The sequence below is a fragment of the Gopherus flavomarginatus genome, chromosome 6 (assembly GCF_025201925.1).
Source record: "Gopherus flavomarginatus isolate rGopFla2 chromosome 6, rGopFla2.mat.asm, whole genome shotgun sequence".
In the NCBI taxonomy this organism is placed as follows: Eukaryota; Metazoa; Chordata; order Testudines; family Testudinidae; genus Gopherus; species Gopherus flavomarginatus.
This window is the reverse complement of record NC_066622.1, coordinates 63,532,803-63,546,720: the sequence shown is the minus strand read 5'-3', so window position 1 is coordinate 63,546,720 and position 13,918 is coordinate 63,532,803. Positions and strand designations below refer to the sequence as shown.

The following is a 13,918-nucleotide window of genomic DNA, read 5'->3' as shown; positions in this document are numbered from 1 at the left end:
TCACCTAAGTCTCTTGAAAATGAGCCAGTCTCCTAAATTACTTAGGTAGTCCTTTAGACTTATAAAATTAGTAAGATTTCATCCTCTCCCTCCTCATTTTTATTCACAGACTGGAAGAGAGAAAAGTTTTCTTGCTTTTTCAATCCTAAATTGATTTTTCCAGTTAGTCCAAATGGAGAATTTTCTCTATACCTGCAGAAGAGACAACTACAGTCAAAAGCTGGTTTATCACTTCAATAACTCTAGCTCCAGGGGCTTTAGCTAGTGACTTCCAACTGTTCAGTAGTGTGAATTTCTTTAAAACGTCAGCAGCAAACATGTAATGCTTGAATGGTTCATCCCCAGCCCTGAAATTTAGTATGGTTGGCATAGTATGGATGATTATTAGATGTTCATGTCAAAGCATCATCTTCTTCAGCACTTAGACATCTACCCTGGTACTTTAGGTTGAGAATATTGGCAAGAAAATGCAGTTAAGTGCTTGATCCATCCACTTCTTTATTGCCTGTAATTTAATTTTGTCATTGAGTATTCTTTATTGCTGTTGGACATCAATATAGAAGCAATCTTTCTGCCGTTTGTCCAAGACCATGGAAATATGTTTCAGTATATTCAGTGTACCTTCTCCAATTCCCTTTAGTCTGATGTTGACTATTTTGGCTGTGACAGTTTCATCTGTTTTGTCATAATTTGCTTCACAAATTGTCATCAGGAAAGGCTAGTTCTTACCAAATAGCTCAAAATAGTCAACCACTGAATTCCATCCTACATTTTGGAGGAGAATTCATTTGGATGCACCTGCTCTCTTCAGTGAGGCTGAAACAAAGTGGTTGTTATGGAAGTATTTTGCAATTTCACCATTTTCCTTTATTCCGAAAGTTGTACTTAGGCCCTTGTTTAAAAGATGCCTCAAACGAGCACTGCACCCATATATTGCAAGTTGCAGGATTCGACACAAAAGCTATGCACTTGATAATTGAATTTTTGTTCAGTTTGTTACAGCTTTTACTGCTACTTCGTTTAAGTACTCTGCTGCATGGGCATCTTCTGATATTTCAATTGTTTCTGAAAGACAGACAACTCCATCTTCTGTTGTTACCAGTGCATAGTACTGGATCACTGTGTGCACATTAATGAATTTCCTGGCAGGGTAGACAAGATAAATGATTTTTTTTTAAATCTTATTTTTTTGATAAAATGCTTTTTGAGGAAAAAACTTATCTAGTTTTAATTAAGATATCTTTGAGCTATAATGTATCTCATCATGCAATAGGGATTATAAATTCTAAATCTATAGTATGAGACAATATATTCATGTAATGTTTAAGAAAAAGTTTTGTAAATGAGTTCCAATAGTTCATGGATTAGGGACCCAATCTTATGGAGTTTCAGGGGCTTCGGTATAGATTAATCTTTCTATCTAGCCAATGGGACCTGGTATCTTCTAGACTGAGCACTATCAGAGATGCTTAGTTTTGCAGTTCTCAAACTGGATTTGTGTCTCCAGAGATAATATGCTTCTTAAAAGCAAAAATGTTTCTAAATAGAGGTGAGAAATAACAGACCTTAGTCTTATTGTCCCTCTGCAAATTTGTGCACACAGAGTCAACCCCTTACCTCTCTCTAAAAGTGCAACATTTCAAAAGGTCAATGAATAGAAGATTGTTGGGGGCGGAATAGATCTGGACAAGGAGAAGAAGTCTGGAGATAAATGTGAGAGGGGAGGGACAGGCAGTAGAAACAAAAGTAACACTGTTTGAGCAGCATGTTCCAGAAGTTTTGAGGATTGAGTGTAGCCTTCACTGATTTGAGATCTACCATACCATTCTCTCACAAGATGGGAAAACCTATAATGGCAGTAGGCCGTGAAAGAGACCCAATTTGGGAATATTTTAATGAAGTTCCTCTCCTGTGAGTAAGACAGGCATGCGTGCAAAATGCAAACAGCGCAACAAGAAATGCAAGGCCTGCTTGCCCAAATGAAACAATATCATGAGAAGTGTTCTCTCTCAGGAGGAAGCTGCACTGAAGATGATGAAAGGAACATGTCTGAACATGCAGGATCTTCAGGTTGGTAAACTTTTTTATTTCATACTTCTTTCTTAAGGACTGCCTGTCTTCCTTCTGGACTATTCTTGAATTCTCATGTTTGAGCAAAAAATATATAGTTGTTACTCTAGGGTACTATCATTTTAGATGCAGTTGTGATAAAAAATACATAGCTGAAATAGGCAGATCTTCCTTTTACAATTTCACCTTGAAAGTAGTACTGAGTGTCAGTGAATACAATGAGTAATACTAAATAAGCAGTATGATGATGATAAATAACTGCATTGACTTATTTTGTTCAGGAGAATCCATCCTCAACATACAGGATTCTGAAAGACTATCCACCTTCAAGATCACCATCATTTTCTATAGTTTCAGAGTAATCTGCCAACGATAGTGTTTCAGTCACATCATGTATGTCACAGAGCCACAGCATATCATCTGTAGCAAAAAAGAAAAAAAAAATCGCCATCCAGAAACAGCCACAGATAAGTTTGCGATAAGAACCAGCAGATTACAAAAAAAGACGTAATTGATTAAAAATTGCTTGGTTTGTTTATGCAACAAACTCCTTTCTGTATGATTGAGAATCCACACTTCATTAACATGGTTCATTCATTAAGACCAGGATACAATCCACCCAAAACAGCAGATGTTGCCGGCAAACTGCTGGATAAAATGTATGAAAGAAATTGGGCAGTGTGCAAAAGGTCCAGAGGGTAAAATTGTTAACCTGAGTCTTGATGTGTGGCATAATGTTCACAATTATCCTGTGGTATGTGCTTGTGTGACAACAGAAGAAGGGAATGTCTTCCTTACAGAAACAATTGATACATCAGAAATGCAAAAGCAGCAGAATACTTACAAGAAGTAGCAGTAAAAGCTATAACAAACTGAAAAAAAAAATTCAAATGTCTAGTATGCAGCTTAGTCACAGACAATGATGCAAATATATCCAAGTTGAGAAAAGATTATTTAGAAGGAAGTCCCAAGCTAATAACATATGGTTGCAGTGCTCATCTGATGCACCTCTGAGCCAAAGACTTCAGTATTCCAGAAATAAAGGCTAATGTTGTTAAAATGGCAAAATACTTTAACCACCACCACCACTTTGCAGCAGCTGCTCTGAAAAAAGTGGCAGGAACCAAACTAACTCTCCCACAAGACTCATAGACTTTAAGGTCAGAAGGGACCATTATGATCATATAGTCTCACCTCCTGCACAATGCAGGCCACAGAATCTCACCCATCCACTTCTGTAACAAACCCCTAACCTACGTCTGAGTTACTGAAGTCCTCAAATTGTGGTTTGAAGACCTCAAGCTGCAGAGAATCCTCCAGCAAGTGACTCATGTCCCATGCTGAAGAGGAAGGCGAAAAACCTCCAGGGCCTCTGCAAATCTGCCCTGGAGAAAAATTCCTTCCCGACTCCAAACATGGCGATCAGTTAAACCCTGAGCATGTGAGCAAGACTCACCAGCCAGCACCCAGGAAAGAATTCTCTATACTAACTCAGATCCCAATCCACCTAACATCCCATCACAGACCACTGGGCATACTTACCTGCTGATAATCAAATATCAATTGCCAAATGAATTGCCAAAACAAGGCTATCCCATCATACCATCCCCTCCATAAACTTATCAAGCTTAGTCTTAAAGCCAGTTATGTCTTTTGCCGCCACTACTCCCCTTGGAAGGCTGTTCCAGAATTTCACTCCTCTAATGGTTAGAAACCTTCGTCTAATTTCAAGTCTAAACTTCCTAGTGTCCAGTTTATACCCATTTGTTCTTGTGTCCACATTGGTATTAAGCTTAAATAATTCCTCTCTCTCCTTGATATTAATCCCTCTGATATATTTATAAAGAACAATCATATCCCCTCCTCAACCTTCTTTTGGTTAGGCTAAACAAGCCAAGCTCTTTGAGTCTCTTTTCATAAGACAGGTTTTCCATTTCTCGGATCATCCCAGTAGGCCGTCTCTGAACGTGTTCCAGTTTGAATTCATCCTTCTTAAACATGGGACACCAGAACTGCACACAGTATTCCACATGAGGTCTCACCAGTGCCTTGTACAATGGTACTAACACCTCCTTATCTTTGCTGGAAATATCTCGCCTGATGCAGCCTAAAACTGCATTGGCTTTTTTAACGGCCATATCACATTGACGGCTCATAGTCATCCTCTGATCAGCCAATACTCCGAAGTCCTTCTCCTCCTCTGTACTTCCAACTGATGTGTCCCCAATGTATATCTAAAATTCTTGTTATTAATCCCTAAATGCATGACCTTGCACTTTTCACTATTAAATTTCATCCTATTACTATTACTCCAGTTTACAAGGTCATTCAGATCTTCCTGTATGATATCCCGGTCCTTACTCTGTGTTAGCAATACCTCCCAGCTTTGTGTCATCCACAAACTTTATTAGCACATTCCCGCTTTTTGTGCCAAGATCAGTAATAAAGAGATTAAATAAGATTGGTTCCAAAACTGATCTCTGAGGAACTCCACTAGTAACCTCCTTCCAGCCTGACAGTTTACAACGGGTCGTACTGAAAGGTGGTCTCCCCTTTAACCAGTTCCTTATCCACCTTTCAATTTTCATACTGATCCCCATCTTTTCCAATTTAACTAATAATTCCCCATGTGGAACTGTGTCAAATGCCTTACTGAAATCGAGGTAAATTAGATCCACTGCATTTCCTTTGTCTAAAAAATCTGTTACTTTCTCAAAGAAGATCAGGTTGGTTTGGCACGATCTACCTTTTGTAAAGCTATGTTGTATTTTGTCCCAATTACCATTGATCTCAATGTTCTTAACCACTTTCTCCTTCAAAATTTTTTCAAAGACCTTACTGTCTGTTACAGCTGTCCCCCTGCTGCATTCCTTTTTCCCCTCTCCTTTCTGTTTGTCCTGTGTAGCCGCCCCTCCCGGCCATTGTGCTAACTAAAGTCACAGCCCTATTCATAGGAAAGGCTTGTACAGACTAACTGGAGCCATTGCTCTGCCTAGGGAGGGGGCTTTTTGCTTCTTTGTTTGGCTCCTTTGTTCAGACCCAGGCTCGGTGTGGGGGGCACTGCCCAGAAATGCAAGACCTGAAGTGGCCAACTAATTAAGCATATGAGTCATACCTGTGGCTCAGAACATGCCCAGGCATGCCTATGCTTACCCGCAGCCTTTCCCTGCCTTCTCTCCTCCCCTGTATCAAGAGGAGCCAATCATAACTACTGGTGGGAAACTGCCTGAGTTTGCCTTTAAAGCCGGACATTTTCTGATCAGACCTCGGAGAAGGTCCTTGCTTTGCCACCTGGTCTGATCAGGTAGGGGTCTTTGGGGGGCCCTCTCCCCGCTCTTGTTTGTTCTTGAGCACATCCCTGTTTTTAAACTCCCCTCCCACGAACAACGAATTTGTGCCTGGAGATCTCCTGATTATTGTAGGCGAATCGAGTCCTCTCTCCATCCTCCGATGCTACTGCTGTTCCTGCCTCTGTGCTTGCTGCTGTCCTGGGGATTGGTAAGAACTCTCTCTTGCAGACTCCCCCTGTCCTAGCTGCTGGCCTTGTTTCCCCAGCAGACAGACCCAAGCTAACTCCTTGGTCTGTATCTGTAATCTGTTTCTTGCTCCGCAGCACCTTTGCTGCTAAAAATAAGCCTGTGCCGCTGCTAAGCTGTGCCTTCCTGGACTGTATCCTGGGCCGCCGGCTTGCAGCCACCCCACTGCTGCAGCCACCCCACCCCCCGGGAGCTGTACCCTGGGCACACACCACTCCGTTCTCTGGAACAGCTCCCCCTCCCGATTAAAGAGTGTAGTGATCAAAGAGTGTAGCTGCATAGTGTAAGGTGCACCTATTAGAATCAGGTTCTTAGTCTAGATAAGTTGTAATTTCATTTTGCATAGCTGTGGTTAAGTTAGGTTTAAAGAATTGTTTGTATTGTTCTCTGTAAGTTAGGTTTAAAAAAGAATTGTTGCATTGTGTTCTGTTACTTGCTAATTTGTGTAGTCTTGGTTAAGTTAGATCATAAAGAAGATTTTGCTGTGTTCTGTATAATTGTGGTTAAGTTTGTCTTCCCGCTGCCCTAACCCCGCCCCCAGCTCCCCAGTCACTCCTTGCAGTCTCTCTGCTGTTTAAACTTGCAGCCTGTCTGCTCTGTGTCTCCCTGAGTTTAAATCTCCCTCCGCAGCGCCTCTGCCTTTGGTCTCTGCTCCACCACATGCTCCTCTTCCCCCATCCCCCAACCTCATTCCTCTACCACTGCCTCTCTCTCTCTCTCTCTCTCTCTTTTAATCCCTTCCCCCACATGTTCACCCTGCTCTTACTGCTGCCAAACCTCAATTGTATTACTGAAATCTAGCATAAAACCCAATTGGTTACCCTTGTTCTCTGACACGCCTCACATTTTACATTTACACCACTGAGACACATTTTTACCTAGAGTTGTTGGTTATTTAACACATTTTACCCATAACTGTTAGTTGGTTATATGCTGCTGTGACACACCCTTTACATAGAAATTGTTAGCTACCTGTTACATTTATACTTCAGTGTTAAATGGTTACCAACTGTATTGTACCCCACTGAATTGTACCCCACTATTGAAGCCACCTATACTATTTACTAAAATAAACCCCTCCCCAATTGTCTACCTTAACAAACCCCATACCCCTCACTATTGAATTTTCCCTGTTTTTGCATTTTCTTAATAAAGTTTATTTTGCACCCCACCAGTGCAGTAGTTGTCCCAAGATCCCCTACCTGCTAGCAGGGTCACTTACACACTACAGATGTCAAACCAACAAGCCTATAGTTACTCGGATCACCTTTTTTCCCCTTTCTTAAAAATAGGAACTATGTTAGCAATTCTCCAGTCGTACGGTACAACCCCTGAGTTTACTGATTTTTAATGGGCTTGCAATTTCATGTGCCAGTTCCTTTAATATTCTTGGATGAAGATTGTCTGGGCCCTCCGATTTTGTCCCATTAAGCTGTTGGAGTTTGGCTTCTACCTCGTATGTGGTAATATCTACCTCCATATCCCCATTCCCATTTGTCATCCTTCCATTATCCCTAAGCTCCTCATTAGCCTTATTAAAGACTGAAGTAAAGTATTTATTTAGATACCGGGCCATGCCTAGATTATCCTTAGCCTCCATTCCATCCTCAGTGTTTAGCGGTCCCACTTCTTTGTTTTCTTCTTATTTATATGGCGATAGAACCTTTTACTGTTGGTTTTAAATCCCTTTGCAAGGTCCAACTCTACATGACTTTTAGCCTCTCTCACTTCATCCTTCCATGTTGTGACCTCAATAAGGTAGCTTTCCTTGCTAATCTCACTCATCTTCCACTCCTTGTAGGCGTTCTGCTTTTTCTTAATCACCTGAGATGCTCGCTCATCCAGCTTGGTCTACAATTCCTGGCTATGATTTTTTTTCCCCTTTCTTGGGATGCAGGCTTCTGATAGTTTCTGCAACTCTGACTTGAAGTAATTCCAGGCCTCCTCCACCTTTAGATCCACAAGTTCTTCAGTCCAATCCACTTCCCTAACTAATCTCCTTAATTCTTTAAAGTTAGTCCTTTTGAAATCAAAAACCCTAGTCCCAGATCTATTTTTGTTTATCCTTCCATCTAGTTTGAACTGAATTAGATCATGATCACTCAAACCAAGGTTGTCCCCTACAACGATTTCTTCTATGAGGTCCTTACTACTCACCAAAACCAAATCTAAAATGGCATCCCCTCTTGTTGGTTCAGCAACTACTTGGTGAAGGAATCCATCAGCTATCACATCCAGAAAAATCTGAGCCCTATTATTACTACTACCACTTGTCCTCCAGTCTATATCTGGGAAGTTAAAGTCTCCCATGATCACACAATTCCCATTAAATGTTTTTAACGAAGTAAACACTAAAGAGGTCTCTATCCATATCCAGATCGGATCCCGGCGGTCTGTAGCACACCCCAAGCACTATCTCAGGGCAGGCTCTACTAGCTTTCTTTCCCAAAGTGATTTTTGCCTAGACAGATTCTGTCTTATCCATTCCATCCCTTCTTATTTCTTTACAGTTTACCACATCATTGATATACAAGGCTACTCCACCACCTTTGCCTTTATTTCTGTCTTTCCTAAACAGCACATACCCTTCAATACCTGTACTCCAGTCATGACTACTATTTCACCATGTTTCTGTTATCCCTATAATATCCGGTTTCACTTCCTGCACCAGTAGCTCTAGTTCCTCCATTTTGTTACCTTGGCTCCTCGCATTAGTGCACAAACATCTTAATATTTGCCATTTGGCTTCACTGACATTCTTTACCCAATTAGGCACAGACATTCTACCACCAGTATCACCTATTAGACTGGTATCTACACTACTCTTCCTCCTTATATCCATTCTTCTGCCCACGGCTATATCCCCTCTTATTTTTTTTTCTTCCCTCTCAATGTTAAATTCTGGCGTGGAGATTACCTGGACATCTCCCAACCATCTCCCCCAAAATTCCTAGTTTAAAGCTCTCAATCGGTTGGGCGAGCTTCCATCCTAGAAGTCTATTTCCCTCCTAACTCAGGTGAAGTCCATCCCGAGAGAACAGTATTCTGTCCATGAATGCTTCCCAGTGGCCGTACATCCCAAAGCCCTCCTTATAGCACCTCTGCCTGAGCCATCTGTCGATAGCCATAATCTTGTCACATATTTGTTGCCCTTCTCTAGGAACAGGCAGAATCCTACTGAAGATCACCTGAGCCTCAATTTCCTTAAGCATCTTCCCCAGTCTGGCATAGTCTCCCTTGATATGTTCCAGCGAGAATCTAGCTGTATCATTCGTTTTCACATGAAGGACTATCAAAGGATTCTTTCCCACTCTCGTTAGGATCCTTTTCAGCCTCAGGTCCACATCCCGTATCTTAGCACCCAGCAGACAGCACACTCTTCTGTTCTCCAGATCAGCTCTAGTTACAGGCCTGTTTATTCTTCTCAGTAAGGAGTCCCCAATCCCGTAGACCTGCTTTTTCCTGGTGACAGTGTGATTCTCTGGTCTATTCCCTGCTTCCACTGGCTGCAAGTCCTCTCAATTCCTATTCACCCTTGCAATCCTCCGCAACCCATCCTGTATCCTCCTGGGGCTCATATTTGGTGTTGTCTCCATTGACTCTTCCCCTCTTCCTGTAGGACTAGCTGCTTTTCTCTTCTTCCTTGCCCTCTCACCTTCAGTGATCACCTGCTGTGTCCCTTCTTCATTTTCCAACTCTGCAAACCTGTTCCTGAGCTCTATTTCTCTTTCACTGGCCCGTCTTTTCTCCTGCATGGTTCTCTTAGTCACAAGCTTCCACCATCCACTTTCCTCACCCAGCAGTCTCCCCTCAGAATTCTTTGGTCCTGCTTCCATCTGCAAGTCTGAGCTTATCCTTTCAGCCTCCTCATGTCTTTGCTCCATCACCTGCTCGAACCCCCTTCTAAACTCAACCAGAGTTTCCACCTGCATCTCCAGTCCTGGGATCTTTTCTTCCATCAGCTCTATCAGGTGACACTTCATGCAGATGAAACTCTTTTCAGGTACCCACTCCAGGATCATGTACATACCACAGCTTCCACATCCAGTCATCCTCATTCTGTCTTTTACTGCTGCCTCTGTATCAGTCATAGCCTTCTCACCTAAAACCTGTTAGTCCAAGAAACACAACCAAAACAAACCCCAACAGGCACCAGAACACTGGCAGACTGCCACCCATTCCCTTCACTAGCCTGTCAGTTCCTCTGCTTAGGTCTCTAAGTCTCCCCCACAACTTCCCCCTGTAAACTCCCACTCTAACTCCCCTGTTTACAGCTCTGTTTGCTGGCTGCTGTGCCACTGCCTGACTGGCTGCCTTTATAGGACCCCTAAGCAGTGAAGCACCGCCCCCGAATCAGGGCTCAGCTCCTCTCCCAGCACACTGCCCCTACCAGCCTCCATACATACAAACTGCTCCTCCAACTGAACTCCCACTGAAATTCCCGTTTACAGCTCTGTGATGGAACTCAGTAGTGGACTGTTTTGACCTCTATATCAAGAATGGCTTAATCTGATGACAGTTTGGGAACAAAATTGTGAAAAAATAGATGGCACTGTCACAGCCAAAGTTCTCAACAGAAATATTGAACACACGCTGAGTACCCTGAAGCCTATATCTGTAGCCTTAAACAAAATGCAGGGAAATAGCTATTTTATTCCTGATGCTGTTGAAATTTGGAAGGAACTGAGTGAGATCTTAAAAAGAAAAATAGGCAACGACAGAGTTAAATTACAAGCAAATGGAACAAGCACTATCGCCAACTCATTTTCTCGTAAATATTCTCAATCCTCGGTACTAGGGTGATAATCTCACTTTTAACAGCAGTAGCTGCTTCTTCTGGCGTAGAAAGAATATCTTCTTCTTTTGGACTAATTCATTCCAAACTGAGAAATTGTTTGGGACCTGAAAAAGCAGGAAAGCTTGTTTTTCTTTTCCAGATTATGAACAAACAAGAAAATGAAGGTGAAGTTAATAGCAGAAGCCAAAATTTTAAGTTTCTCATGTTGACCTGGCTGACAGTTCGTTTAATGAAACATTAAAAAAAAAAACTAAACTATTTTAGTTAAAAACAATTTTAACAAAAAAAACACATCTGATTTTAAAAATCTTGAATGTTTACATTCAAAAATTAATATGCTTGTTTTGTCAAAATATTATATTTATGCTGAAGAAAAAATCCAGAATACAGAACGTTGTTTTATTTAAAAAAAAACAACTGAAATGTCTGTATTGTGATGTTCTCCTCCTAATACAGCATGGCAAGAAAATCTTCCAAATATTAATGATTAACCTGTTGAACTGGAGATATTTATTAAGTCATTGGGAGGTGAATTATCTGTTTCAGTTACCTTTGGTAAATGAAACAAACAATCATTAGTTTTACAGCTATATCAGAAAATGAATCTGAAAAGTTCAAAATAAAATCACTTAAAAATGTATAGTGGGTACCTTCTAAAAATGACACCTACATCTGAGTTGTGAAGAATATGTATTAAGGTTATAAGAACCAACAAGAATGAACTTTTATGTAGAAATGCATGATTCAATTGAGTCTTCCTGACAAGTGATTTAAATCAATTTGATTTAATCAAACACACCCTGTTTCCCCATCAGTAATTTTTGCACACTGTTCAATTTTCCTCTTATATACTGTATCCATCAACCCTCCTACAAATTCAGCTGCACCAGATGGAACATAGTCTGGTTGTAATGATTGAACCGTCCCAATGCAATGTTTTTTCTGAACAAGATGAAAGGGAGAATTTGTTGCATAAATTAACCGAGCAACTGGAATTTGCTAGTCCTGATTATGAACTCATCCATGATTCATATGTTTAGTTGCAGCACTGCTGGCATTACCAGCATATGATTCTGAAGTTGAAAACTCTGCAGATACTGAACACTGAGAAACCTCATGTCTAATCTGGACCCTGAAATTAAATGGCAAAGTAAGTCACTCTCACTATTAGTCCATTTCTTAAAATAAAATAAAATGACAGATTCCTCCTGCTGCAGCTGTTTGTGTAATTTATTCTAAACCCAGTTCTACAGGAAAATAATTAATAGTAAAGATTTTAGATAATCTATTTAAACCCTTATCTCTAACATACAAAAGAGCTTGGGGGGGGGGGGAGTCAATGCCTAATCAAACTTCACTTTTAAACAGGAAATCTACACCTAGGATGTCTGATTATACTAAGCAAAGAAAAATCATTTCAGAAGTCCAGCAGTAACAATAAAAGTGTAATTGATAAATACCACGAAAACATACCAATTATATTTTGAACATAAACATTTTGAAATGCATAAATAATCAATCCAAAATACACTTACTAGCATAGTAAGACATGGTAGGCAGTCCATAAGAATCGTGCAGAAATGTTTAGTAACCATTAGATCCAGATTGAAGATGGTGGTGGGGATTTGACTGAACAAAGTCAGTCAATGCCTTCCGAGGACATTTTTCGCAATATTGTATCATTTGGGCAACCAGGCCTTGTATCTCTATGTTGCTGCACTGTTTAGATTTGGTATGTATCTGCTTTTTACTTGGAGGTTCAGAAATTCCCTGAAAAATTCCCAATAGGATTTTTTTTAAACAACTTGTAGCCATGGCAGGTTTTTTCCTCCACTTCCAAGGTATTAAAATCAACACTAAAGGCTGCACTTAGAAGAATGTTGTCCCTTCTTCCAGTGTTCTTGCTTTGACACCAGTGTAGCTTCTTTCTGGTTGCATACTCTGCTTTTTCTCCCTTGTTACATAACTCCTCTCTCCCCAAAAAACAAAATCAATGAACTAATAATCCAAGACTACTTCTCATGTAATGCACGAGCCTTTAGCACTGCAGTATTTCATTTGTTCAGAGACAGAGGGAGGCAGTTATGAAATGAATGGATTTCTGTTTGCGTACACACTCAAGGAGACAGAGCACAATCATTTACCTGAAGTGCCCAGAACCATCTAGAACCAAAGGCTGGTAGAGCTCAGCGCATGATTGTGATGAGATATATGATGGTGTCTCCTGATGTCAGAGGCTGGGTCCCAATGCCTGTGATGAGTTTGCCAGTCTCCTAACCCTAATAGCACAGCCACTGGGTCCCCCTCAGGATCAGGCCCGTAATACCGTATGTGACCTATTGTGCCACATTTATAAAGCTTGACCTCAAAAAGTTAGATGTTTTCTCCTGATTCTCTCTTTATATAGAAAAAGTAGCTTTAACTCAAAGTTTTTGACATAGGCTCATGGATTTAGCATATTTATTTTTCATTTAAATGTTTTAAAAGATCACAATATGTTTAGGCCTTAACATATTTTGCATTAAAATGCAGATTTTAAACACATTTAAGTTTAAAAAGAAAAAAATTATAATGTAAATAATATAAAAAAACTGATTTAAATAAAATAATCTATTTTTATCCACTCTGCCTAGAATGCTTTCCTTGAGCTCTCCTGGAGCAGATACGTTGCATTTTTTTTTTTGCTTCAAAGTGGGGATTCCCCACTGAGTGAAAGTGCTCTACACCCCTGAATCATTTAATTCCCACTCATGATCAATAGCAAAATGACTGCTGCGGCTGTCTGATAATGAATTCTGGGAGCCTGGAAGGTATAGCTTGATAAGTGATACAGCCTTTGATAAACCAGGTCCATAAGGTGACCACTTCTTTATACAGGCGGATGAATCTCACAGCTCAGGCTTGTTTCTGTAGAAGACTTGTGTTGTCTGACATGAGTACATGGTGAAACTGGATGAATGATAGAGAAGCTCTGCAAGCCTCTCAGACTGGAAGGCGTTCCAAAGAGTTAAGTGCATTCTGGTCTCCTATGGCATCTAAGAGGCCCGTGCTGTGTCTGTCCATGTGAGCTCCCCAACCTAGCAAGGAGACATCTGTAATTATCTTGTCAGAAAGACACCAACACACTTGGCCAGGATCTTTCCACACTGGGAATTGTCACTCTGGTGTTCATGCTATACTCTGTTCAGAGCCAAGCCTGCAGGTAATGGCACAAAGAATGTACATGATTTTATGAGCACCAAGAGAGAAAGACAAATCCAAACTGATGTTTGAGGGTTGCATGTACTGGTCTATCAGGTTGCTCATTATATGAATTGGTCTACTGGGAGATAAGCCCTTGACCTGACTGAATCCAAGGTCGCTCCTATAAATTCTATAATCTACACTGGGATCAGGATAGACTGTTCCAAATTCTCCCAGACTCCTAGGAATGATAGAAGATGAAGCAGTTTCTAGGCAAGTCATGCCAGTGAGAAGCCAAATATAACTACAGGAAGACTGTGAAGCTGTTTTG

The 13,918-nt window shown here is 40.8% G+C and overlaps 1 protein-coding gene across 2 annotated transcripts in view; it reads right to left on the bottom strand.

Annotated features, from left to right (window-relative positions):
- RHOA (ras homolog family member A) overlaps positions 1-13,918 on the bottom strand; it is an 84,794-nt gene that overhangs the window by 28,189 nt on the left and 42,687 nt on the right. The window contains exon 1 of one of the 2 annotated variants that reach the window (XM_050960350.1): positions 5-192. The exons of the other annotated variant lie outside the window; for it this stretch is intronic. The gene's annotated coding sequence lies outside the window, so the exon portion shown is untranslated. Of the gene's footprint in view, positions 1-4; positions 193-13,918 lie in introns of those variants that run through there. 2 annotated transcript variants of the gene reach the window in all.